Here is a 1,109-nt window from a genome sequence, read left to right as displayed (position 1 = left end):
AAAAAAAAAAAAAAAGAAAAGAAAAGAAAAAAGAAATAGGAGGCTGGGCACAGTGGAAGTCAAGCACTCCAGGAAGTCAAGGCAGGTGGATCACCTGAGGTCAGGAGTTTCAGACTAGCCTGGCCAACATGGTGGAACCCTGTCTCTACTAAAAAATACAAAAAATTATCTAGGCATGGTGGTGGGTGCCTGTAATCCCAGCTACTCGGGAGACTGAGGCAAGAGAATCACTTGAACCTGCTAGGCGGAGGTTGCAGTGAACCGAGATTGCGCCACTTGCACTGCAGCCTGGGCAGCAGAGTGAGACTCCACCACACACACAAAAAAAAAAAAAAAGAAAGAAAGAAAGAAATAGGAGATAGCCTGGTAAAGAAGAGGTGGAACTGTGCTCCAAATAGGGCAGCATGTAAGAAAGCACATGTGGAGAGAGAATGACATTCTTGGGGAGCCAGGCATGGTTCAACACGGCCAAAGAGCACCATGGTAGTGGTGGAGTAGAGGGAGATGAAGTTCCTGAGTCTGGTGGAAGAGAACAGCTTTGGATACCATATTTAAAATTGGACATGTATGCACTGCATGGTTTTAAAGTAGGAAGTCATACCAGATCCAATTTGAAAATGAGAAGGGCCACTCTGGCTGTGTTGTGGGAAGGACAGATTTTCCATCAATCCAAGTAAGAAGTGACAGGATCTTGGCCGGGGGCAGTGGCTCACGCCTGTAATCCCAGCGTTTTGGGAGGCCGAGGCGGGCGGCTCACTTGAGGTCAGGACTTCGAGACCAGCCTGGCCAACATAGTGAAGCCTTGTCTCTACTAAAAATAAAAAAATTAGGCCGGGTGTGGTGGCTCACACCTGTAATCCCAGCACTTTGGGAGGCCGAGGCAGGTGGATCACGAGCTCAAGAGATTGAGACCATCCTAGCCAACATGGTAAAACCCCGTCTCTACTTAAAAAATACAAAAATTAGCTGGCTGTGGTAGCATGTACCTGTAGTCCCAGCTACTCGGGAGGCAGAGGCAGGAGAATTGCTTGAACCTGGGAGGAGGAGGTTGCAGTGAGCCGAGATCGCACCACTGCACTCCAGCCTGGTGCCTGGTGACAGAGCGAGAC

The 1,109-nt window shown here is 49.1% G+C and overlaps 1 protein-coding gene across 1 annotated transcript in view; it reads right to left on the bottom strand.

Annotated features, from left to right (window-relative positions):
* The window catches only part of SEPTIN6 (septin 6), a 69,406-nt gene that overhangs the window by 7,052 nt on the left and 61,245 nt on the right, over positions 1-1,109 (bottom strand). The window lies entirely within an intron of this gene.

The sequence above is a fragment of the Cebus imitator genome, unplaced genomic scaffold (genome assembly GCF_001604975.1).
Source record: "Cebus imitator isolate Cc_AM_T3 unplaced genomic scaffold, Cebus_imitator-1.0 Scaffold445, whole genome shotgun sequence".
NCBI lineage: Eukaryota > Metazoa > Chordata > Mammalia > Primates > Cebidae > Cebus > Cebus imitator.
Note: the sequence above shows the minus strand (reverse complement) of the source record. Positions and strands in the feature narration are given on the sequence as shown.